Below are 27,400 nucleotides of genomic sequence, written 5' to 3' on the forward strand. Positions count from 1 at the left end.
AATCCTCAGTATAATCAATTAGAAGATGTAAGGAACTCATGTCTTAATTTTGTCTCATTTCCATAATATGAGCCATTATAAGTCATTGGTCCAAAGACCAATGAAGTCAGTTGGAGACATTCCATTAACAACAATAGACTTTGAACTGAGCCAGAGGGAGGATTACCAGTACTGTGTGACGTTGCACTCCATATGTTTATGGAAATATGCTTATGAGTGTAAATATGACATAACTGAAATATGCTTTGTGCTAGATATGCCATGTAACATGTCTTTGCAAAGGTTATGATCTACTGAATATATTCATCCTATTTGTACGCATGTATCATTTTTATATCTGAAGTTATGAGTGTTGGCTCTATGCTTGTATTTGAAGTACACAGCACAAATCAAGGTTTTCTCCCCACCCCACCCCACAAACCCACTCTCCTGTTGGTAATAGCTGGAAATGGCCCACCTTGATTATCATACACATTGTAAGGAGAGTGATCACTTTAGATAAGCTATTACCAGCAGGAGAGTGGGGTGGGGGGAGAGAAAACCCTTTGTAGTGATAAACACGCATTTTTTCATGGTTTGTGTGTGTATAAAAACATCCTCTGTATTTTCCACAGTATGCATTTGATGAAGTGAGCTGTAGCTCACAAAAGCTTATGCTCAAATAAGTTGGTTAGTCTCTAAGGTGCCACAAGTACTCCTTTTCTTTTAGTGTATTAAGGTAGCCTTGCGTCTTTTGATTTATTTTAACTTAGTAACTTACCTTATTCTTTCTGTTATTACTTGAAACCACTTAAATCCTACTTTATATACTTAATAAAACCATTTTTTGTTTATTAATTAACCAAGAGTAAGTAATTAATACCTGGGGGAGCAAACAGCTGTGTGTATCTCTCTATCAGTGTTATAGAGGGTGGTCAATTTATGAGTTTACCCTGTATAAGCTTTATACAGAGTAAAACAGATTTATTTGGGGATTGGACTCCATTGGGAGCTGGGTGTCTGGATGCTGGAGACAGGAGCACTTCATACGCGGTTTTCAGTAAAGTCTGCAGCTTTGGGGGAGTGGTTCAGACCCTGGGTCTGGGTGGCAGCAGGCTTGCATAAAGGCAGGGTTCTGAAGGCCCAAACTGGCAGATAAAATGGGCTCAGAGGTGGTCTCAGCACATCAGGTGACAGTACCAATGGGGTTCCTGTGACTGAACCCATCACACTATGTATCAGTGCAATAACTGATGCTGGAACCAAAAGCACCAGTGTCATCCAGGAGAGGGGTCAGGCCAATGACAGGCAGACTTAACTTTTAACCTCCCTGGTTATTTCCTAAGACTATACATTATAATTCAAAAACAAAAAAGTCAAATTCATAGAATTTCAGAGCTCTATAAATAAATAAATCTAGCAATCTCCCCATCCTCTCTTCTCTCCTCTGTCTTTTAATGTAGACACTTTTAAGCTTAATTTACTTTGTCTTACAACACTGAATTATTTCTTTGGGCAACATTTACAAATTAAGCAACTGAATTGTAGCTGCAAAATATGTGCATGCATGCAGCACAAAGAGAACTTTGCTTGTGTGTATGCATTTTGTGCAATATAGCCAGCATTATGAAAATATTAAAAACATGTTCTATTGAAAACAGATTATATTGCAAGTTCTCAGACATTACATTGTACTGAGTTGACTTTTTTTGCATAGGAACAGAGTGTTGATTATTTTAAGTTTCCATTTACTTTTCTTATTAGTCTGTTACAGTATATTTTATAATGGCACAGTCCATCAAGTCTCTTCTATTCCTGGGAAATATTTGAAAATTGGGTATTCATATGTACTGAAATCATCCTTTAGTTATACTTGTAAAACTTCATTCTCCTTAAAATGAGACAATTGACATTAACTTTTTGTCCTGGATATTTTCAAGGCCTATCTCATGATTTTCAGCTGGCACTCTTCCTCAGTATTGCCTCTGTTTATAATTACAGCAGGATAGTGAGGAATACAGCAATCACCTTTCTTGAATGTACCCTGAACTGCAGTTATGACATCTGGAGCTTGCCTGCTGGTTTGTCATTATAAATTAGGAAGCCCTTTACTTTCTGTCACTCCTTTTCTATGGCTTAAACAGTTTCTAAATGATAATATCTGAACTAGCCTTATGCCTTTGGGAAGCTTAAGTTAGTCTTGAAGGAGATACCTTGAATCATTCACCTTCTATTTTCATCAATTAACCAGATTCCACTTTCCTGAGATTACCACTTTTTTCAGACATTTCTGTTTTTGCATTCTAATGAGTATTCCATATTCTCTTGGTCAAAACCTTCACTTTCCTGTGACTGATCCCCTCCTTCCGCACAATAAACCAGCATGCCTAATTTCTTTCCACATCCTGGATTGGATTGGGTAAAAGGGATTGGACTGGGTAAAAGGGAGCCTTCAATTTTGTGATTCACCCTGGGAAATGCATTGTCCAACATGTCATATCTTATTTATAGTTGAAAGTGTTGAAAGAATTATACAGAAGACAGTAACTGCCAGAGTATTACATAGGAAATAACTTCCTCACATTTATTTCATCAAAGCCTAAAGGATATTTACAAATTTAGACTTCTATTTTTGTATGTGAAAGGTTATAGAAATCTGGTTTACAATAATAGAGCACTGTGATTTAATCTATTTGCTTCAAGTGGATGAAATGATTCTGAAAGATGATGGAATGACAGCTCTGAAAACTAAAATTGTTTCTTTTTTTCTTTTTTTTTTTTTTTTTTACAGAAGAGGGACATCACAAACAGCAGCTGTGCACACTTCCTTTCCCCATTATAAAGGTACATTCCTCTCTGCTAATATACTTTAGCTAAAATCTGACAGGACCTAATCTGCACACCAGTGCTAGATGTTCTGAGGCCATCAACTCAGTTCATTTAGTCTAGTAGATAGCTGTTATCTTTAATCACTAGAAACCTGTGGTGGATTCAATCATATGGGTTACCTACAAGAGAAAACCTCTGGGCCTTTGTGTATAGTAGAAAAGTCGCACCAGTTTAATTCAACTATTTAAATCAAGTCTAGTTAAACCAGTACAAACCTTTAAAGACACCGCAAACTGGTTTATCCTTTATTTAATTTAGCTTGTTTCAGCAAATTACCAAGTTCATCTGACTTGAGGTTTAAATGCATCTACATTAAGGATTTATACCTGTTTAGATTGATTTAAATCATTCAGTTAGACTTTTCAAGTATAGACAAAGACTCTGTGCCTGGTTACCAATTCCCTAAGCCATATAGTCTCCCAAAGGGAGAAACTCGTTGCTAATGACAGTAGTAAAATTATATTGTCCACTAATTGCATCAGTAAGTTACACAAGATATATAGACGGCTTTTTGTTGTCTTCCTAAGATTGCCACATGATAGCAATTATCATATTACTCAGGCTTGTCAGTTTTCCCTTGCATGGTTTATCTGCATTTCCAACTGCACATTTCATTCCCTTTATGCAAAAAAGCAGTAATTATTATTCAAATATTGTAGTCACAATTACAAGCATATTTTAGTCTTAGAAAGTATGTTGTTCTAAAATATACTCATAGTATCAAGGGCACAAAGACTGACAAAGGAATTCATCTTTTAAGGTAGACAATCAACGTCTAAATTTCAACTTTGGTGACTGATGAGTTAATTGAGATTTCTAATGATTTCATATAGCTCCCACTGCATAAAATGGTCAGACATACTCCATAAGGAAATTTCTAAACCAGCAGGTAAAATAATTTGCTGCTATGTGGTGACAATACTCATTTTTATACTTTATTTTTTGCCCCTTGCCCTCTACAAGTTCTCCAGTTATTGTAGCTCCATTTGTTCCCTATTTAATTAACCCACTATAGTTGTGCTGGCAGGTACTTACGAGGCATCCCACAGTTCTTCACCTTGTGTTACTTCTTGTTCAATGAGTACATGGAGCTATCAGGAGGGCTAGTGAGGTGCTACAGGCTGCAGTGCTTTCATTATGCTGATAAAGCCTAGTTCAATATTTCCATTTAATCAGATCTAGCTGAGAGTGACAAATGCTTTTTCCAGCATTTAGGTAAGACTGGGGCATGGATGAGAGTTTGTTGCATGAAACTCAGTCCAGATATGCTTCTGGTGATGCTAGTATATGTGGGAAATAAACCTAAGGTTATGGTGAGGATCATCTCTGTGCTCGCTTTTAGTAAAGGTATGTGCCTGCCATTTATTAGTGGAGTTCTGAAGCTGAGGGCATTGTTGATCCTGCAGTTGTCATTAATCATAAAGAAGCAATTTCTAGGAAAGATTCTCATCTTCATTGGAGCAGGAGAGTGTGGCTTTCAGCCATGCATCTTGCTCCTGTAATTTATGGCTTTGTCATCTCTATTAGATTATTGCCCAATGTAAAGCACATTGCTATATCTTAAATCAGCTTGGAACCTAAGTTTGTGTTAGTCTTTCTAGTAAGCAGTGCATCTCATTTGGCAACACATCTCATGGATTTGGAGTGGAAAACATGGAAAACCATTTAGTTCTACTGTATATGGGTTTCATCCTTAACTGTAAATTGTCTTAGGTTCACACAAAGTGTTTGTAAATCTAGCTTTGGTTCCAGGATTTTTTTATTTAAATGATTTACCATCCGTTCTTCCACTTGGATCCCAATCCTGCAAATCTTTAGCTTGTGCATAATTCTAAGTATGTGAGTAATCAGTGTGGCTAATCACATGCAAAATATTAAGCAGGCAAATATGGGTATGTCTACACTGCAGCTGGAAGCATGCAAAGGTAACCTACACATCCAATAGATTTTGTTTGCACAACAGTGATAAAAATAGCAACATAGACACGGGTAGCACGAGCAGTAGCTTGGGCTAGCTGTCCAAGTAAGTACCCTGGGGGTCCAGGTAGGTTTGGACTCACGAGGCTAGCATAAGCTGCTGCCCATGCTGCCCCCTGTGGTACTCCTGGCTACACTGCTATTTTTAGCTATCTGCACTGGGAAGCACACTCCCATCTCCAGTTTAGCTATATCATAAGCGTTTGCAGGATAGGCACCTAGATCATTATTCCCTTTGTGACATTTGTATTATGAAAATTATATGACAATGGATGCATAGTCATAGTTTTGCTCAGGAATTAGTAAAGACATTTTGACTTGTTTGTGTAATGGGTTGCTATGATCACTTTTGAACCATAGAATTTCTTTCCAGGCTTCTGAAGGCAAATTTTCTGGAGCCTTTCTACATCAAAGTAAGAGATTATTTTCAAAGGACTATAATGTAATATACAAATAATATATTTGTATCTTTCCTATCTAGGTTATAACCGCTTTTGAGATCTTATGCCAATTTTCACTGAAAGCTGGACCCAGAGTACAAATGAAAACAAAGCAATGATGGGAGTTTAAATGAGCAAGCCCTAACCAAGGGGAGAGAGTGAGAAAGTGAAGCTTGAAAGAAAGTGATACTACGATAAATACATGTTGTTTGCTCATAGGAACTTATGTAACTATTTCATTAATTTATTTTGACTAATATAAGCCAAATAGCAGGCATAATAACTCAGCTTGAAAGGTTCAATTTGGATATTTAACCTTCAAGTACATAGCAAAAATTATTCTTTGCCAGTGGGCATTACTATTGATGTTAATAATAATGTCAGAGTCTAACTAAACCTGTGATACTGTATAATGCCAATACATTTAATTTTTTTAAAACATTTTATTTCTATATCAAATGAAATCAGAGACCAATAATCAAACACTCTGGTTATAGCAAACAACTCAAATGTAGCTCGGTTAAATATTTTTTCTATTTTTCCTTGTGTTTGCCAGAGCAGACCTTCTGTCCTTTCCTTTTTTCTATTTTTTCTTTCTATCTTGCTTTCTTTTTCATCCTCTTTCCACCAAAGCAAGAGATTTACCACTATTTTCAACTATTTTGAAAGTCAAGATTACATTATAATAGTAAGTTTTTTAATCCAGTGTTAATTCTAAAGTTTGCAAGAAACTCAGACTATAAATATTGGTTCTGACCTGTAGAAAGCATTCACTGTAGTGATAACCTGTTGGTATCGTACTGGGACTTTCCTAAGGAAGTGACACCACCATCTTGAGCTCTTACACAGGTGCTCTCATAGCAGTTAGGAGCTGCATTCTTTTCCCTTCACCTTATGTTTCTTGTCTGATTTGATTACTTGTCAATAGGAAATGGGTTGTGTTAAAGAGATAATTAACAGTGTATCATTAAGGTGCAGCGATAGTAGTAGTGGTACCATAGTTAAATCATGTTGCAGAGTTCTGTTTGACAGACTTAAACCTTAATTTGGTTAAATCTCGTTGAAATGGCCAAGGTTTAGGATATACATTTTGAATACTATTTTGAATTTTTCATGGTGCTTTGGTAAAAAGGAATTACTACGGAGAAAACAATGTGTCAAAAATGATTCCTTTGCATTTTATTTTTTACTAGAACTCACTTTTCTTTATATCCCATTGTTGCAAGAAATCTCAAAGCCTCTGGGATCGATCCTCTTCCCACCTTGCTGCTCTTTATGTTCTGATTACCAGAATGCCAGTATACATTGGTAGTATTTGTCTGTAGATCATTTGTATCATGTTTTAACCATAATGGAAAATACATACACCAAGCTAAACACAGAATGACTCTTTCACCAAATTCCCCATTAGACTAGAGGACAGTTCCTTCTGCTAGGAAAGCAAGAACTAGCTGTTAAAATTTCACCTCTGCTAGCTGTTGTTTAAATTCCCATGCATTTCATGACCCTTATTAGAGACTTAAACCATGAATCCCAGTTTACAAGACAGTTAGGTAAGAGCTGCTGAGTACTCTACTTCCATCCCCATTTTTCAAACAAGGTAGCAGAGAGCATGTGGAAGGTTAGTGCAGACCCAGAGCCCAAGACTCCTATAACACAAATACCATTCTTAGTAACTGAGCCACAATGCCTTTCAAAGTGACTTACCCTATCTCTAAACTCTGTAATCCACACTCCTCCTGAAGAGCCAGTGATAGAATCCAGTATCCCTGATCAACAATATGTTACTGCTGACTCTCAAGGTCACTCTCAAGGTTTAGCATTGGAAGGCAAGTTTAATGAAGATGGGGTACATATTGCTTTTTAGTATCTTTTGGAAATGGAACTGAAAACCTTAGAGCAGGGATTGGCAATGTTTGGCCCACAGCCCACCAGGTTAAGCCCCATGGCGGGCCAGGCCGGTTTGCTTACCTGCTGTGTCTGTAGGTTCGGCCGATCGCAGCTCCCAGTGGTCATGGTTCGCCGCTGCAGGCCAATGGGGGCTGCGGGAAGTGGCGGCCAGCACATCCCTCGGCCCACGCGGCTTCCCACAGCCCCCATTGGCCTGGGACAGCAAACCGCAGCCAGTGGGAGGTGCGATCAGCCGAACCTGCGGATGCGGCAGGTAAACAAACCAGCCCAGCCTGCCAGGGGGCTTACTCTGGTGGGCTGCAGGACAAAGGTTGCCAATCCCTGCCTTAGAGGATGTTAGAGTGTGTTATCAACAATATTTTATGAAGGTGGGAAGGAATACACAACTCTTTCCCCTTAGCTTCTTATTTCAGTTCTTGTAAGAGTTTGGGTGGATGGAGTATGTCCTGCTGCAATGTTAATAGTCATTAAAGATATTTTGTTTGCTAATTTAATACATTGTCTTCTCTTAGGGCCCCAGACATGCAAATACTTATATTTTAAGTGAAGCATATGAATAAGAACTATTTTTTAGCTAACTAAAAAGTCTACACAAAATTTGTTTCAGTTTGAACAACTAGTTTCATTTGAGGATTCTTCACTTTCAGTATTTTTCAAAGTAAAATTGAAGTTAATTTTGACATGAAAAGTAATTTTGAATCAAGAAGTTGAAATGTTTAGTTTAAAATATATCAGCATGAACTGTTTAGATTTTTCCCCCCATTAAAACAATCCAGTGAATTCAACAGATATTTGCTATATGTTTCAGTTGACCTAAGTCTGCATTTTTCAGTGCGCGGGAAAAAGTTTCAACCAAAAAATTTCATCCAGTCTAGTGAAGACATGGTTTTGTTTTTTCCTCTGCAAGGCTGTTGAATTTTTTTTGGTGAAAAACAATGAAGATGAAATTTTATAAAGCCTTTTGATTTGTCTGAGCTGCTATCTGGATTGTAACATTTAACATTTTTAATAGGAAATCAACTAGATTAATTTTAAAACATGGCTTGTGATGAATTTTGGAATTCTCTGCATCAATCTTAAAATCAAAAGTTTATTTTCTAATTATTTTAAAAGATTATTTGTCTGCTCATTGTCCTGGATATAGGCACTCATCACATCACTTCTAGGAGAGTCAGGGTCTCCCATGGCACCTAGACATATTGGCAACAAGTCCAGGTGTGCAGTACTTAAAACGATTAATTATTATTTTGAGGGCTCTGGTTATGATTTTTAACATCACAGATTAATTTTCCACAAGGACCATTTATACATTTACTAAATACAGGCTTTTAAGACACAATAGGTTTCAATAATAAAGCTGGGGAACATCTGTGCCATGAAAAAGGAGTGAAGGAAAAAGATGACGAGGAGCCAGAAGGTGATAAAATTAGAGTTATGAAGCATTTTCACCATGCATGGACACCACCATTCATTTCAGATGGGAAAGAGTGAGAAAGATAGTGTCTTGCTAAACTTTAATTTCAATACATAGTATGGGTTACAGTTAAAAGCTGAAAGTAATAGAAAATCAGAATTTTCTTTTCTCTACACAGTTCTTTCCCACTTTCTCTACATACTTTTCTTTGTTTACTTGAGGCAGTATTCATCTGGTCATGAGATAAGTATCTTAATTTGTGCAAATGTCCTAAGAAGTCAGCACTTTCAGAACATTTCTCTATCAGCACAAACCAGAAACTTTAAGCTTAACCTCTTATCTGTAGATCATTTTGGTGCCCTGACAACAGAGCAGACCGTTTAGAATCATAGAACTGGAAGGGACCTCAAGAGGTCATCTAGTCCAGTCCCCAGCACTCAAAGCAGGACTAAGTATTATCTAGACTATCCCTGACAGGTGTTTGTCCAACCTCCTCTTAAAAATCACCAATGATGGTGATTCCATCACCTCCCGAGGCAAATTATTCCAGTGCTTAACCACTCTGATAGTTAGGTAGTTTTTCGTAATGTCCAACCTAAACCGCCAGTGCTGCAGCCCTTTGTTCCTTGTCTTACTCTCAGAGGTTAAGAAGAACAATTTTCTCCCTCCTCCTTGTAACAACCTTTTATGTACTTAAAAACTTATCATATCCCCTCTCAGTCTTCTCTTCTCCAGACTAAACAAACTCATTTTTTTTCAAATCTTCCCTCATGGATCACATTTTCTAGACCTTTAATCATTTTTGTTGCACTTCTCTGGACTTTCTCCAGTTTTTTCACATTTTTCCTGAAATGTGGCACCCAGAACTGGACCCAATACTCCAGCTGAGGCCTAATCAGCACGGAGTAGAGCAGAAGAATTACTTCTCGTGTCTTGCTTATAAAACCCCTGCTAATACATCCAAGAAAGATGTTTGCTCTTTTTTTGCAACAGCGTTACACTGTTGACTCATATTTAGCTTGTGGTCCACTATGACCCCCAGATCCCTTTCTGCAGTACTCCATCGTAGGCAGTCATTGCCCATTTTGTATGTGTGCAACTGATTGTTCCTTCCTAAATGGAGTACTTTGCATTCATCCTTATTGAATTTCATCCTCTTTACTTCTGACCATTTCTCCAGTTTGTCCAGATCATTTTGAATTTTAATCCTAACCCCCAAAGCACTTGCAAGCCCTCCCAGCTTGGTATTGTCTGCAAACTTTATAAGTGTGCTGTCTATGCCATTAGCTAATCACTGATGAAGATATTGAACCGAACCAGACCCAGAACCGATCCCTGCGGGACCCCACTCATTATGCCCTTTCATCATAACTGTGAACCACTGATAACTACTCTCTGGGAATGCACCCATCTTGTAGTAGTTCCATCTAGGTTGTATTTCCCTAGTTTGTTTATGAGAAGGTCATGCGAGACAGTGCTAAAAGCCTTACTAAAGTCAAGATATACCACATCTACCTCTTCCCCCCTATCCACAAGGCTTGTTACCCTGTCAAATAAAGCTATCAGGTTGGTTTGATAGGATTTGTTCTTGACAAATCCATGCTGACTTTTATTTATCACCTTAATATCTTCAAGGTGTTTGCAAATTGATCACTTAATTATTTGCACCATTATCTTTCAAGGTACAGAAATTAAGCTGACTTGTCTGTAATTCTCCAGGTTGTCCTTATTTCTCTTTTTATAGATGGGCACTCTATTTGCCCTTTTCCAGTCTTCTGGAATGTCTCCCATCTTCCTAAAGATAATCGCTAATGGTTCAGATATCTCCTCAGTCAGCTCCTTGAGTATTCTAGGATGCATTTCATCAGACCCTGGTGAGCTGATGTCATCTAACCTGTCTAAGTAATTTTTGACTTCTTCTTTCCCTATTTTAGACTCTGATCCTACCTCATTTTCACTAACATTCACTATTTTAGACATCCAATCACCACCAACCTTCTTGGTGAAAACCGAAACAAAGAAGTCATTAAGCCCCTCTGCCATTTCCACATTTTCTGTTATTGTCTTTCCCCCATCATTGAGTAATGCGCCTACTGGGTCCTTGGTCTTCCTCTTCCTCCTACTTCTAGTGTAGTTGTAGAATATTTTCTTGTTTCCTTTTATATCCCTAGCTAGTTTGATCTCATTTTGTGCCTTGGCTTTTCAATTTTGTCCCTACATACTTGTGTTATTTGTTTATATTCATCCTTTGTAATTTGACTGATTTTCCACTTTTTGTATGACACTTTTTTGAGCTTTAGATCATTGAAGATCTTTTGGTTAAGCAAGGGTGGTCTCTTGCCTTTTTTCTATCTTTCCTACACAGTGGGATAGTTTGCTCTTGTGCCCTTAATGTTTCTTTAGTCTCTTTAGAGATCCCCTCCAGGTTCCTTATTAAGATTTTAGAACCACTGAAGAAAAAAAAATGAATTCAAGAATCCTTCCCAGGTTTTGCAATGAGTCCCACATATGGTGAGGAAAAGCTTTTGTGACTCGAACATATTTTGCAGGCACTCTGTGCCTCTACTACCAACTGAGTTTATTTGGGATCCAGTCTATACTCAGTACTCTTCTGGGTATTTCTACACTGCATACATTTGCTATGTTTAGTATGCTAGCTCAAGCAGAGACAGCGTACTATAAATAGCAGTGTAGCTGAGGGAAGCACAGGCAGCAGCTCTGCCTAGCTACCTGAGAACAAACCTGCTTGGACCCCCAACTACAATGCTATTTATAGTACACTAGATATAACAGAGTTAGCATATGCCTGTCTACTCAAGCTGGGAAGCATGCTTCCAACTGCATGTAGATGTACCATTTGCATGCATCACTGATATGTACTAGAGCTATTTGTCTGTTCATAGATGCTTTGATTTTTTTTTTTAATGAAAAACCAAATGTGAAAAGGTGAGGGTTTTTTGATGTCCTCTTTAATCCTTTACCATTTACTGTGTTTTGTTTTGCTACAGGAAAAAGGAATAAATAAAAAAATTGAGGGGGGAGGAGCCAAAAGAGGGCAAAGTTAAAAATAAAATTAAATCAAATATTGTTTGTTTTTCAGTTTCAGGGTTTTTTCAAGCAAAATATTGTAATGAGAAATTTTTGAAGAAACATTTTTTTTCAAAATTTCTTGGGGAAGGGGGGCGGGCACTATAAATGGCACTTTTTGCCAGCTGTAATAGTTACATAACTCATCACTAAGTCTCAGCTCTTTCATTGAAAGGGAATCCTGTTATGTGGGATGCAATATGAATATAATAATAATTCTCAATAATAGTCAAACATAACAAAAGTCATTAATAAGTTGGGTTATTCACAATATAGTTACTCCAGTACCTAACCTTTCAAGGAGATTTAATTCTATGGAAACTTGGAAGTGGTTCTAACAAACTGTTCTTAGAGTCAGAGGGAAACTAAACTCAACATTTCACACCTGGGTGATTTTTTTTAATGACTTATAACTAAAGAATAGTTGAGATTTTTTTTTTATATATTTGCAGAAATAGTCTTCTTTACCTTCCAAATAAATCTGAACAAATCACGGTTTCCAGCCAAACTTTTAGAGGAGCTAAAATAAGGCTTTATACTGATACTTTCAACCTTTTCTACGGGAAAGGCAACCTCTTTTTGTAATAAAAGGAACAGGAGTACTTGTGGCACCGTAGAGAATATGAAAAGTTGGAGTAAGAGGCTAATTAATTAAGATGAGCTATTTTATCAGCAGGAGAAAAAAACTTTTATAGTGATATTCAAGATGGCCGTTTAGACAGTTGACAAGAAGGTGTGAGGATACTTAACTTGGGGAAACAGATTCAATATGTGTAATGACTCCCGGTCTCTATTCAAACCTAAGTTATTGGTATCTAGTTTGCATATTAATTCAAACTCAGCAGTTTCTCATTGAAGTTTGTTTTGAAACTTTTCTATTGCAAAGCTTCAAAATGGCTGGGTCATTACACATTGATTCTATTTCCCCATGTTAAGTATCCTCACACCTTCTTGTCAACTGTCTAAATGGGCCATCTTGATTATCACTACAAAAGTTTTTTTTCTCCTGCTGATAAAATAGCTCATCTTAATTAATTAGCCTCTTACTCTACCTTTTCATATTCTCTGTATGTAATATATATCTTCTTACTATATGTTCCATTCTATGCATCCGATGAAGTGGGCTGTAGCCCACAAAAGCTTATGCTCAAATAAATTTGTTAGTCTCTAAGGTGCCACCGGTACTCCTCGTTCTTTTTGCTGATACAGACTAACACGGCTGCTACTCTGAAACCTCTTTTTATAACCCCCTGTTGCTGGCCATTTCAGGATGGGCCACACGTGGATCATTTTGCACATTGTATTCATATGCTATCAACCAGACCACATGCCAGTTTAATGTGACAAAACAGCAGACAGTGCATACTGTATATTATTCAGTATATTCCTGGCTTCCTGAGAACACAAAGACTTAGACTCTTAATTTGCACACCTGCCAGCTCATGCCAGTATAACTGGATGCAACAAAGGACAGACTCATCCTTCCCATCTCCTCCAGTGCCTAAAAGCATTTTAAAAAGTCACTGAACACAATAGAAAAGGACATGCTGATTTTATAGCACTGTACTGGGAACTTCAAGTTTAATACTCAGTGTGCATATTTCTAAAAAGCCAATGCATGTTTTTAAAATATCACTGCACATCTATTTATTTGTCACTGCATATTATAGCCCTAGACTGGCTGGTTTCATTTCTGTCCTCAAACAGAAAATATGTAAACAAACCTCACTCACTGAAGAACAGCTATTTGTGCATGCTTAAGAAAGATTTTCCAATCAGACTAAATTTTATGATACCAAAATTCAGGCCAAATATGAATGAAAGGCATTGCCATTCATACTCTGACCCCCACAACCTTCCACTCACTAACATACACAAAATATGAAACCTTGTCATGCTAGGCACAACTCTATGATAGCAAAGAAATAAAACCTCCATGGAGGAACTTTCAAAAAAACCTCAGGTTTTAGGTACAGCATAGTCTGAGGCCCCAGATGAAGATTACAATTGGAGATTATTCTGATAACTGATCAGAAATGCAATGCTATTAGTAAAATGCCTTCAGATCAGCTATTGGATTTAATGAGTCCTGATTCTGGTAAGAATTGGGTAGTGTAGAATGATACTTTGGGGGGAAAAAGGCCACCAGATATATTCTTTTTTTGGATAGGGTAAAGGAGTCAAGCTTAAATGTCTTATCATGCTTGATAAATTCAGGCCCAGTTTTTCAGCCTGCACAAGAGTAATTTGTTTGTCCTGAAAAATGTTTTTTGCTTTGAATACTACAATAATGGTCTAAACATCTAAATGGTCAAGCATCTCTCTACACTGACCCCGTCATTCTTACAGGTAATTATTGGATATTTTATAAGGATAGAGAAGGGAAAACATGTGTCAAAAAATATAAACACAACCAAGCCTCTCCTCAGAAGTCAAATCTCACCCCAAGGAGACTGTTTGAAGTTCCAGTGTTCTTCCAGCACTGGAACTTCAGAGGGAAACTACTTCTTCCTTCTGCAGCCAGTTTGTGGTGATCCACAGCAGCAACTGGGCAGCTCTAAAATTAACTTAACTATAAAAGCCTTAATTAGAAGTTAATTTTGAGCATCTAGTATAGTTTCTGAAAATAGAGCTATGCCCAAGATGCAACACTGAATCTAAAGGCCCCTGAGTTTTGTGAAGGTTCAGATTCTGAAATACTTCAAAAGCCTGTAGCATTCAAAAAGAATGAAATCCTTAAAATTGTGTGAAAGGTTTTCTAGAAATGAAATGGTGGGGGGAAACAACAAAATCTATCATCATTCCCTTTCATTAAAAAAGTCTCCCTTTATAACATAATGAGCACAGACATTCTCCTCTTTTGGGTATGATGAGGTGTGCACATGCAACTCCATGACCCATCCTCACTAGAAGGGAGCCTCAGACACCTCCACAACAGTGTCTTCCTCCTTGGACTATAAAGAGGCCTATCTGCAAGTCTGGGGTTGTCACAGAGAGAGTGGGTAGGCCAGGAGAGGAACAGGAAACAGAGCTGCTCAAACATTTTCAAGATTTCCCAAGACTTTTCAATGATATATTTTGTATATATATATTATTTTATTTTTTTAAATAATCCACTCTGGAAGGCATTTTGGAGGTGGGCAGTGGAATGCACATCATCTCATCTCTAGCCCCATGGCTGAGCCCAGGGCTACGGTATCTTTCTTGTGAATTCCCCAACATCAGGAGTCATGGGTATACCAGAGCCGCAGATTTTATTGCATCTGGGCTGCCTGAGGGCTAAATTGGGTCCAGAGAGTGTATGGAAGCATTGGGCCTCATCACAGAAGACTCTGGCCTGCAATAGACCACCAGGATCTGTGAGGTGTGAGGGCAGATCCCATGGTCTAGTCCATAAACCTCACAACCCTACATTGGAAAATGTAGAATTTTAATCAGGGAATCTTCATTGCATGCCAACTGGGCCCTGCCTGTCGGTTTTGTTATGGGAGGGGATGGTGTGGACTGTGGTTTGGGGTAACTGTGACTAAATGAATTAAAGTTCCCAAAAATATGGGTGATAAAATGCTTTTGAGTGAGTTTATATTCAGTTTTGAGTTGCTTTAGCCGAGTTGTAAGTGAACACTTTTGTCAGTGCTGAGAGTCATGTACCATGTGTAGTTATCACTCTTAACGGTCAGTTAAATCTTAGTCCTAGTCCCAGCAAGAATTCATCCATATTAATCACAATGTATTATTCAGCCACCTGTTATAAAGACTAGAGAAATGAAAGTCCCTTTAGTGGCAGTTATCAACAGATTTCACTGTTCAGAACCTGTTCTCAATATAATTTGCATTGGTCTATGCTATTTGTCCTTCATTTTCATGATCAGCACTAAATTCTCCCTTAAATTTAAGAGCAAAACATGTTGCCATATTTATTCACTGATGTACAGTTATTTCACATTCAGTGAAGTACAGATATTCTTTTTCCACACAAATATCCATTGAAGGGAAAATCTGGTCGTGAACCAGCATAGGGTTTTGAGCAGTTCACCACCTCTGCATTCTCCAGTACAATGCAGAGGGGATGGGGAATTTACAGATGAGGGTTTCTGCAGCATCAGCAATGGTCAGGGAACAATGGCAGGGAATTTAGAGCCCACATCACAACCATCAGTTTCCCTGGGCTGCATGAGAAGCAGATGTCTGTCTCTGTGGATTCTAAAAATCTCCCCTTCTTTACAGCTGGTTTCAGTCTTCCTGTACTACAGCTGTGTATTCTGACCCTGTATCTAAAGGGTTAATCCCACAATAGGGGAGTTGTGCTAAGACTGGTCAACATTTTTCCGTTTTAACTATCCTTTGAAAGAAAATTGGGTTTTCAACTAAACTAAATTTTTCACAAAAAGTGTCTACTTGCCACAGAAAATTTCTATTTTTCACTGAAAACCTGAAATATTCCGGCCAATAACTTAAACATTTTCATTTGGATATGCTGCCACAGTGCCTAATGAAAGTTGTAGTTCCGCTGTCTCATATCCCTATTCTCTTCCATGAGCCAGGCTCCCCACAGACTTCATCTCCCAGGAGGACTTTAAAAAAACAAACAAAAAAACCCACTCAGCTCTAAAGATGTTTTGGTATTTTTAAAAATGAATCCCCTTTGAAAAAAAGTAGGTTTAAATTACTGGAAATTTAGCTTTGAACAATTAATTTTAATTACATTTGAAAAAATAAAAATACAATTTGTGAGATCACAAAGCCTTGAATTGTATAAGACTCAATAACCCTTCTTACACTATGACAGTTCTTTTTGTTTTACTGAAAACATTTGTTCTGCATTAGAATGAGAATTGTATTTCTGAATTGACAGAGCTCTTGAAATTGTCATTCTCTCCCATTTGGGATAACTTGTATAATGTGTGGACTTGTATAATGTGTGGAACATATAACAGTTAATTAAATACAGTAGAAAATTTCTCGCCAATATCAGAGAGTAACTATTTTTTTAAACCATAGATCCCATAGTTTCCTCTGCATGGTTTTAATAGGAGGCATACGTGGCTTACCCCAGATTGATAGCATAGACAAAGTTTCAGCGGTTAGTTATCTTAACCAAAAGCTAGATAGGGAACATGTCAGTGCCTTGCTGCCTCTGCCACTTGCTCTTTCACTCAGCCCCACTTCCTGCCTCTCCATCTTACTTCACACTTTCTCTCCCTTGAACTAGCTGCCTCCACAGCTGGGAACTTGGTTCTAGACCTAGTTTGGCCAGTGGAGCGGAGGCCCAGGCAGCACTGTTGTCTCCTTGTCCCAGTGAGTCCAACTAGAGCTACAACTCCATGCTTGAGCAGCCCAGACACTCTTCCCTGGCTCAGTTGAAGGGTGGGAGCACAATTCTGATCAGTTCCCAGCCAGTCAGCATGGGCAAGAAACTCCTTGCCCACACCAGCATGCAAATACTACTTTGGTCCTGCAGGGAATGGGATTGTCAGGGGGAATTGTGGCCTGAACACAGGAGGTGAGCTTAACCAATCGCTGAGCCAGAATTAATACCATGAGATTTATGTAACCAAACACAGCCAAGCAATCCAGCTCAAACATGGGAAAAAAAAAGAAAAGACTGTTGCTATATTTGTACAATTTTCTTAGTACGAAAAGAAAAAAAAACCCACAATGTTGAAAATTTCAGAAAATGGCTCCAATTTTACAAATAAAAGAATAAGCACATTTCAATGGACAGTAATTTCACTGCAGATATTTCCTGCTGCTGTAATGGCTAGTATATCTAGTATAATGTTGTGTTGGCTACATAGCCGTCAGTTAATAAAAAAGAATAATCACAGAAAAAATGAAATTACAATAAAAATAATTGAAATTGCACTTTAACACTTCTAGGATGTTTAGGCCACAAAGGATCTGCATTAGGACACTATAGATAATAGACAATTTTATAGCGTACTGGATCCTGCAGTTTGGTCCACATGGTTGCAACGGTTCACTCACATGGATCCAGTTGAAGGCTTGGGGCCAAAAAGAACATAGAATCCCAGTTCTTTCATTCTCTGTCTCCTATTTCACTCTGCATATATGCTTTAAAATCATTTGTTGATTTAAAAAAATAATTTCATTAAGTGCTTCTACTCTACTTACAACCATCTGCTTGTTTAACTTGGCACTACAATGTCACCTCCAGAAAGATTCAAGAGGCAATTCTTCCTGAAGCTACAATTCAGTGCAGCATTGGACAGAAGGATGGATGGGCTCTGGCAGTGGAAAACACATGCTTTAATAAAGATATTAATTGATCATATTTCACACCATGCTGGCCTATAGCAGAAGTAAGAAAAATATATCATGGCTGTCAGATTTGGATTTGAATGTTCATATAATCTCCAAAAATGTTTGCCTGTCAATTTGGGAGGAAATGAGCATCAGACCAATTTGCATTTGTATTTCCAATTCAAATCTACAAAGAAACAGCTCTTTATACAAAACAAAACCCAAACCCAAACCAGTGTCTCTATGGGATGGGCAAGAAAAAGCCAGAATGGTGTGCAGGACCTGACCTGTTATATCTCAAAATAATATGATTTCCTTGGGTAGAGTAGCTTCCTGGCATTTCACAGGGGTGTGGAAAGACAGCTAGTAAGACAGCTAATTGAGTTGATTAATGCATAAGTAAAAGATGCTATAGTACTATTTTACTTTTGGTTTTTTGTCTTTCTGTTAATTTAGTACCTAATTTTGATGGATACAATTTTATACAGTCTCCAACTTGCTGCTGACAAAAGATTCTTCTAAATTTTAGGAGCTATAATTTGGATTTCTTGAAGCTGGATGCTTGATGAGCCTTTATTTTATTTTATCTGTAAAATGCTACCATAACTTTACTTCTCACAACTTTGTGTTAAATTCTCTTTATATATATAATCAACTCTCTGCCATAAACGTTAGATCTATCGTAACTCATTTGAATTTCAGAATACTCTAAGTAGACTGCATAACAAATCTGGTAAATCAATCTTTGCCTTTTGGGTTTCAAAGCTATGGAACCATTCTATCACCTGATAACTAATCTTCATATTGTCTATTTTCACATGACAAGTGTATGGGTGCCTTTATCTCAAACATTTCTATGCACATAAATAAAATGGAGTTGACAAAGTGTTATTGAACAGTTTCCTGCAGTATTGTATTGCTGACTGTGCAATATTATTTAAAGCTATTGGCTGTTGTCCTATCTTTCTTCTCTATGCACAATGGGGCAAATCTAGCCCCCACCTTTGAGGCCTGAGAAGTGTACATAGTAGTTAGTGCAGTTTAGTTGCATAGGGGAGGGAGTTTGGTTCAGGGGACCTCGTGGGGTGTGCGTACACCCTCTATAATTTATATCCCAATTCTAGAGGGACACTCATGGGGGTGGAGCCAGAGGAGCCACTGCTTATGCAGCCTACTGCGAAGACACCGAACAATTACAGTAAACATCCACAGTTCATAGCATTGGGAGAAGTCAGGGAAGTGGCAAGGATGTTTAGAGGGGGTAGTGAGTGAGATAAAGGGCCAGTGCTGGAATGGTATCATGCCTAGGGAGAGGAAGATTAAGGCTGTAGTGTATAGTCTATGGTGTGCCATAGCTGTAATATGGATCAGCTGTGTGCCCACAGGTGGAAGAATAAAGGCTATGCACTGTTAGGTGGATTAACTTTTAATTTCCTTGCTTTTGTAGTTTTGGAAAAGGTATTTTAAGTGTGGAGCAAATATTCGTTTCAAAACAAAATTTAGTGTAAGTAATATACTTATTTTTATTCCTAAGAAATGTATTTTCTTAATTATAAATGTCCCCCTGTGATATATTGCCCTCTGATACTTCAGGAGCTCCTTCTTTCTTCTAATCTAAACCTACAGAAGCATTTTAACCAAAAATGAATGGCTAGAAATGTTCATGATTTAATTTATGCACATACGCACATTATATAATCAATAATTACTTTGTAGACCTTTTCATCCAACTAAATTTGCCCAGGCATAAAAAAAAACTGCTCACACAAATTTATTTTGCAAATAATCTCGCAGCTAAATTATAGGTCAATCTGGTTTTCATTCCTTCTGTTGCCTGGTGCAAAGTCACACACTCAGATGGAAACTGGGGCTTATTTCTCAGTTCTTATTCTAAGTTGAATTTATGCTCGATATCACCCCACTAAGTCAATAGAATTACACCATGGTTAAATCTGGCCTCTATACAAAGATAAATTTAGCCCTAAGACTTTTAAAGAGACTTGTACAGTGGACATGAAATGTTAAGAGCTGCAAGAGAGAGAGGAGAAAGTAATGTATGTCCCTAGGAGGGTAGACAGGAAGTGAAATGTACTCAACAGTGCAAACATAATAGTCTTGGAGTAACATCTTCACTTAGAAAATACATGAGACCATCTGTGTTATCTAAAACAATGTCATCAATAAGAGATCTAAAGTGACTAACTTGCTCCCATTGTTATTGCTAGTACCCTTTCTTCTTTTCTTTTCCAGGCCATTCTCCCTGCTGATTAAGACATCAGGGAGATGACAAGCTTCTGTACTGTCCTTCTAAATAGTACCCGGGAATACCATGCAGTAGATCCAAGTTTAACTTGGGGGAGGCAGGGGGAAGGGAGAGAGGGAAAGTGCACTGAGTTAGTTGCTCACTCCCTTGCTTGCCAGAAGTAGAAGATGGTAAACAGGAAGAACATCCATCTTTGGAGAAGAGAGCACCTATTATCACTTTGCATCACTCCCTTTGGCCAATTTAAGAGAGGTATTAATAGGCCCAACCCAGCACTGCACAGGTGAGGGCTGGCTGCTTTAAAGGCACAGGTGTAAATTGTGCAGGATCTTCTAAAGAGAAGGTCTGCATAAAAGAAAGATATAAGCCTCTTCCAAATATAGAAAGATAAGACCCTTCTTCCAAATAAAGTTAGGGTATGGGAGTCATGAATGTCACAGCTACTCCTAGTATTTGAGTTTACACCTCTATGTGCCTCCTAGATCAAAAGTGGAAAATGGAAAAAATGGAATAAGCAAAACCCTGCCATAAGCAGTTCAACACCACTGATTACTTGAACCTGGGCTGAATTTTGCCCAACTTGTTTCCAAGATCCTTGCTTTACTGTTATTGTGCGTGCTTTTAAAATAAAAGTGGAGATAATCATACTATATTTCTTAATTTACAAGGAAAATTAATTTGCTTTTCAATCCTCTGGGTTTCTAGCTCTGTCTCTCACAGAAGAAATATTTATCTTTCGTAAGAAAGATATTTTGTCATTAACATCAGCATGCTCCCCTCCCCCACCAATTCTCAATCAGTTGGTCCCAAATCAAGTTATTTTTCCCATATGACACACTTTATACTGAATGCTAATGGTAATGAAACCTTTCATTGCCTCAAGAAAAACAGATGAGAAGTTTAATAGAGGGTAACTGCAAAACAAAACACTGTTGCTCATTACTACTTCTTTATAGTAGAAACATAACCCCCAGTTCAAGAAAGCAGTGAAGCACATACTTAAGTCAATACCTATTCAGGGCAGCACTTAAACATACCATAAACTATAAGTATGTCTTAAAGTTAAGCATATGCTTAAGTACTGCTCTGAATAGGGATGTCTTCCTGAATCTGTGTCAAAGGCATTGTCACAGTTAGGGTGACCATATGTCCCGATTTCTGGATCTTTTTCTCACATAGGCACCTATTACGCCCCACTTCCTGTCTTGATTTTTGACACTTGCTATCTGGTCATTCTAGTCACAGTAGATCAGACCAATAGTCCATTTAGCCCAGCATTCTGTCTTCTCCAACAGTGGCCAGTATCATGGTAGAAAATCGCATATAGTTAGATGTCACTTTGTTTTCTGCTTCTTTTATGTATTTAAAATAACTGGTCTGCACATTCCTCTTTATTGGAGGATCTTGGCATCCTTGGAGAATCTGAAAAGTAATACTGTATGAGGGTGTAACTCAAGCGGCTGCATCCCATTGGAAAGCCACCACCACCACTGTTAGTTCTTCCACCTGGATAAGGAAAGGCTGCAGTTTGAGCTACTCTCTCATGTGACATCACTTTTCAGAACCTCCAGAGATGCCAAGAACCCCCAAGAGGGACAGGGAAGCATGAATAGATATTCCTGATATTAAAAAGCAAGAAAAAAGGTTTGAGTCAATTATTACATCCATAATGCTACTTAACTGCATCCCAGAAATCAAAACTGAAGGAAACCAACTGTTTTTAAAACCCTTGCCAGTACTTCACCACGCCCTGTAGTAAAAATAAAGGGCAGAGTCATAAATTCCAGTTCTAATCTCACACTAATTTTACCCCAGTGTAATTCAATTGATTTCAGTGATGTTCCTTCTGATTTACACCACTCACGTTTGATTAGAAACAGTCCTTTACACTGTCTGTAAGAATCTGCCTTCTCCCGAGAAAGCAATTTTCACTAGGCTATCGGAAAATAACTTCCTTCTTTCTGCTTTATGTTAAGATCTGCTACGCACTGTACAAATACATGTGAAGACACAGACTTTGTACCAAAGCACTTACAGTTTAAGATGGTTCCATTGGTTATTTTTAATTTTCTAAAAAACGATTCTATTTTTCAGCTCCATTGTATGGCTTTTGGGAAGCTCTTTTCAAATGCAGCGTAAGGTGTTATAAAATGATATTCCATTTTGAGACTGTCTCTTTTAACTTAATCAGTAAACCACAAGAGTATTCTGAAAGAAAATGTGAGAAACTGAATCCCACAATTACTAAAAAAGTCAGACCCCTAAAGAGATTGCTCTCTGTCAAACTCTGCATAGAAATGTGGCAGCTACTGCTGTTTAATCAGTTCATTTTATAAAAAACGTACAGTCTGATAGTGCATTTATGGTAAGGCAGAAAGAAAGCATTTTTAACAGTCTGCATGTGACAAAGTCTATATTACTCTCTTTAGCTGAATAAAACTAGTGATATTTAAAATGCAGGCCAGTTGTATTTTCCTTTATGTGTTGTAGGTATGTGGGACTTTTTTATACAAAGAATTCCTTTGTCTATCCGATTTTTTTCCCCACAAGATTTTCATTGAATTCATATTTAAAGTTTTCAAAAGCATTCAGCACTAGCTGAACTCATTCTCAAAGCCTCACTCTCACTGCCCCCCCCAAATACTGACTGATTTGAGATGAGAGAAACATAAGGATTAGTAGCACATTAACGCTAATCGATCATTTGCTCTAGTTTTAAGTGAATGAAGCACAGGATTCATTTACGACAGTTCTTTCACTATGCCAATTGAACAGGTAAACTGATGCCCTCACCTAGGTGCTGATCCTAGAATGAGCTCCATGTCGGCACATCCACGATCAGCCTCACTGACTTAAGTCTCTAGAGCTGAACATCTGAGCGCTGGTACCATTAAAGACTCTTTGTCTCTCAAAGCGTTTCCTTTATTGGTTCAGAGAGCCTGAGTTTGCTAACATGCAAAAGCCTTTCTGTTTATTCTGACTTTTGCTTGAGGAATGATAAAGTTACACTCTTCTTTATTATAGGGCGAGTCTACCTATAGTTAATGTTTCTTATGATTGTGCATAGACTATACATAATTTTTAAAATCTGGCGGATGCCATGAAAAAGTAAAAAACATATGTATCTTATTCCATACCCTGGGGCTGATTTTGTACCCTAAATTTTATTTGTGACTAGTCCTTATGGAGCCATGCAGGGGGTTACACTGAAAATAAAGTTTTTCCCCAATTAGGCTGAGCTAGAACTGCTCAGACCATAATTCCTGCACTTGGCGTACTTTTATCAAATGTTCCTTTTTTATGTGGGAAATTGCTCATTTAAGTACAAATACTACCTACTTTCCACACAAATTTGGCATCTTCTCCTTCCTGACATTTATTTACATTAGAAATAAAGAATCATAAGACTAAGGTTACAGAGTTACTTACTTAAAAGGAATGACACCCATGGCATTTTAAGTTTACTTCATGAATAATTCTTTTTTGTGTTCCTTGTTTTGGGTCTTTGTCACACATTGCATCCCACATGGTCTTTAGCAGGTTGTGAGGAAGAAGGTGAGGACCACAGGTCATATGCTCCCCACCAGGAAGAGCCAGGACGCCATCCTCCCCTTATGTACTAAGCAGCAGATCTGGTCTGACGTGCCATGAGGAAGTCATGGTAGTGGGATTATACAGCTCAGAACATGGACTGGTGTGAACTCCTCTCCAGTCACAATAACCAGATAGCACCAATAGGAAGTATGTCTTTCTGAGCTACAGTACCTACCCATGCTATACCTGGGGTGCTGTACACACTCATCACCCCTTACCATGAGCTGAGTACAAATGGTATGATCTAGCACACTGATAGAAGTAGTGTCATTGTGGTAATACGATCAAGATTTTAAAATCTTGGAAGGCTTTATTTGTAATTTGATAGAAATGGGATTTTATAAGTAAAAAGAGGAAAGCTTTTAAGCTTGTGTTTACATAAATGTTATTTTTATAGTGATGTTGACTAAATGGACTATGCACTACTAATAGGTTTGATAACTAAAGGGTATCGAGATGACAGCAAATTAGTGTAATTTGTGATATACTTGAATATGTCCTGATATTATTAAGAAGCATGAGTCATAAATGCTGTAACTGAGGAGTGAAGGTTAAAACAGAGTTCATGAATTTTTACTTAGGGCCAGATTCTGAAGCCTGTGCACACATTGACTAGTATTTGCAGAGGCAAGTATTCCCACTGGCTCTGATGGGACTGCTCTAATGAGTAAGTGAGTGTGAGTTGAGGAATCTGGCCTATAATTACAGTACAGTATGTTGTGTGTGAAAGAAATGAAGGATGAGATCAACAAGTCTGCATTCTAAACTTCACAACTGATGTTACAAATGGGTGCAAAAATATATTGCAAATAATTTACACAAACCACAGACACCTCCATTGCTCCATGTACATAGTCTGAAATCTCAGCCTATTCTAGCCATCTCCTCCAATTCCATTCATAGCAGTCTGTACATCTCTTCTAACAACAGAGAATCCTGCAGGTGGTTGGCATCAACCCTTTAACTGACCCGTGTGAAGAACAGTATAAGGCAGTGGTGGGCAATCTGCAGCTGCCGCTTCCCACGGCTCCCATTGGCCGGGAATAGTGAACCGTGGCCACTGGGAGCTGTGGGCGGCTGTGCAAATGTAAACAAACTGTCTCGTGGCCCGCCAGCGGATTACCCTGATGGGCCACGTGTGACCCATGGGCCTCAGCGTGCACACCACTGGTATAAGGAATATAAAAAATGCTGATTGAAACCCAGTGCCTGGCTTGCCTCCTTCCATGGAAATATACACAGAGGAAGGACATAAAATCTGTGAGGATCCCCTTGCTGGTTATCTCAAATGCTCTCATGGAATAAACAAGGTTCTGTCAAACCACATGAATCCCAGGATTGTCAGGAGGCCACTTTAATTAACTGAGGTTGTATGAATGAGTGAGGTGTGAAAGTGTTCTGTCCCCACTGAGTGGCTGACCCACAGACAAAACAAGATACCTGCTTCTGCTACCAGGTAAAGGCATTCCCTCTCAGCTTACATGGTTTAGGCTTCTCTGCCTCCCAACTGCCAGACAGTTGCCATGGGCACCTATCATAAATATAAAGGGAAGGGTAACAACCTTCCTGTATACTGTACTATAAAATCCCTCCTGGCCAGAGGCAGAATATCCTTTTACCTGTAAAGGGTTAAGAAGCTCAGGTAACCTGGCTGGTACCTGACCCAAAGGACTAATAAGGGAACAAGATACTTTCAAATAGGGGGGAGGGGAAGGGTTTTGGTCTGTCTGTTCTGTGTGCTTGCCTGACACAGATCAAGGAAGCAAGCAATCCAACTCCATTAGAATCAGTAAGTACTAGCAAGGGAATGTGTTACCTTATTTTTGTTTTGGCTTGAGATTTTCTCTGTGCTGAGAGGAAGGTGTATTCCTGGTTTTCTTTCTCCAACTTTAAAGTTTGGCCCAGAGGCGGAATCCTCTGTGTTTTTTTAACCTGATTTCCCTGTAAGATTATCTTCCATTCTAATTTTACAGAGGTGCTTCTTTCACCTTTTTTCTTTCTAATGAAGTTCTGTTTCTTTTAGAATTTGATTTGGTTTTCTCTTTGTGTCCTAAAAAAACCCCAAGGTTGGTCTGTGCTCATCTTGTTTATTCTCAAGGCTGTTATGAAAGGTGATATTCTGAGAGGACTCCCTGTTCTCAGTCAGATTTTTCTTAACTCCCAGCTTTTAAATTTGAACTCCCATTTGGCATTCAGATTTCTACATAATTTGGAGAATCAAAGAATAATAAATTATAGGGCTGGAAAAGAGCTACTCTGTCATCTAATGTACAGTCCAGTTTCCCGGAGACCTGAAATGTAGGCTGTAACAATGTTCTCTTATTCCCCATTGCTGGATTAGAACTGAGGTTTGCAGTTTGGCAAGCATTAACCTTCAGTACACCTACAAAGTAGCTGCCTTCCAGGGACATGGATTGTTAAGAATATAGGTATAAAAGGGTACTAGAAAATGGACACTGAAGTAAAGTGTTTTTTACATGCACAACATCAATATCAATTCATGGCAAGTACCAACAACTGAGGGTGACATCTAAGTGACTGGCCCTAAAGAAGCTAAGGCATTTGAAGAGTGTGAACTGTTGGCAGAGGAGACAATAAAAATGAAGAAGGATGCTAATTTTTTATTGCTTGATGTCCATCTGTCAGACCTTTGTATCGAAGGACTTCTTTTTTTCTTGGGACTAAGCCTAAAGTGATTCTTTAAGTGGCAAAGTGATTTAAGAAGAGGAAAGGAAAAAATGGGGTTTCATGTGCATCTGCCAAATGTCGAAGGAATATAAAACTTTCCCAGGTACTTAGAAGGTAGAAAGGATTTTTTAAAGTAGAAAATATAATTTCTATTATAGTCAGTGAAGTGAATGTTGGCACTGAAACAATTTATTTGAAAATATTATATAGTGAAATTTATATAGTGAATGAGAGGTGCTAGCCTAGCCTGATGGAAATACTCCACCAATGAAGTGTACATCAACCTTGACCTGGAAGGACAGAGAATTTTTCCTCATCAATAAACTGTGGACAAAATTGATAGCATTTAGAAAACTAACTACCTGATTTGAACACACAAAATTATGAGGGCATTTATTTATGAATGCACAATTGAAAGTAATATATATATAAAAAAAAACAAGAGAGAGAGAGTGTGTGTGTGTGTGTGTGTGTGTGTGTGTATCTGTTTCTCTCTCTTGTCTTGTGCTGGCTTTTTGAATCAAGACACTTTTCTTTTCTTTTTAACTTTCAATGTAAATGGCCATTCTCTCTCCCTGAATACTGCTGACTAATATTTTTAAATGTTCACACTGATTACTTCAGAGAATTGAAATAGACAGGACATACTTTTTACAAACTTTTCTGTCAGAGCTTGTTAAGGGAAGTGGCTTTGATGTACTTCTAATTTTTGGAAAAAGTTGGAGAAAAGAAGCTACCCTTTGACCTAGAAAATAGGACAATAATGAGTTTGCATAACCTTCTGCTTTCTCCAGTTCACAAGTGCCCCTCCAAGGAACATTGCTTTCTATTTCAATGGGCAAAATAAATCTATTTCCATGGGCAAAAGAAAGGGAAGCTATCACAGCAGAGAAG

Source organism: Lepidochelys olivacea (genome assembly GCF_965140295.1).
Source record: "Lepidochelys olivacea isolate rLepOli2 genome assembly, chromosome: 1".
Classification (NCBI taxonomy): Eukaryota; Metazoa; Chordata; order Testudines; family Cheloniidae; genus Lepidochelys; species Lepidochelys olivacea.